At 42.4% G+C, this 465-nt stretch overlaps 1 long non-coding RNA gene across 1 annotated transcript; it reads right to left on the bottom strand.

Moving 5' to 3' along the window:
• Positions 1 to 31: 31 nt before the first annotated feature.
• On the bottom strand, positions 32 to 458 carry LOC109954415 (uncharacterized). The gene is made up of 3 exons (XR_002274117.1): positions 368 to 458; positions 142 to 264; positions 32 to 60 (listed from the first exon to the last, which is right to left on the bottom strand). It is a non-coding gene; the product is annotated as an uncharacterized LOC109954415 (long non-coding RNA).
• Positions 459 to 465: the final 7 nt, after the last annotated feature.

Below are 465 nucleotides of genomic sequence, written 5' to 3'. Positions count from 1 at the left end.
TTAAACATTGTTTTATCATTATTTCATCTACCTGGGTGTCAGAGGTCAGAGAAACAGATCCTGCAAATCAAAGTAAAATACATGAATTTTCAAGCCAGCCAATTAAATACAGCAAGATTTTATTAATTCTGGAAACGTTACCTTTGCAGACAGAGCACAACCTTTTCTTCAGCTTGTACATGATGAGTGCCAAGATGAGGAGGACAATAATGGCAAGTACCAATGCCACACTCAGGCAGTACACCAGGAGAGGGGGGGCACTGCCTAACATGCAGGAGAAAATATAGCTCACTTTGCTTTTATATATTTATGGGTAAATAATGAATGTAGTTGATTCAGGTTGGAAGCAATAGTAATGCTACTGTACCTGCGATCCCCACCCTCGTCCCATTCCCAAAAACAATCTCGCCACAAGAGGCCAGGGCACAGTAGTACATCCCCGCATCGGACAAGCTCGCAGACTTT

The sequence above is a fragment of the Monopterus albus genome, unplaced genomic scaffold, assembly GCF_001952655.1.
Source record: "Monopterus albus unplaced genomic scaffold, M_albus_1.0 scaffold9367.1, whole genome shotgun sequence".
Lineage (NCBI taxonomy): Eukaryota > Metazoa > Chordata > Actinopteri > Synbranchiformes > Synbranchidae > Monopterus > Monopterus albus.
This window is presented reverse-complemented; position numbering and strand designations above follow the sequence as displayed.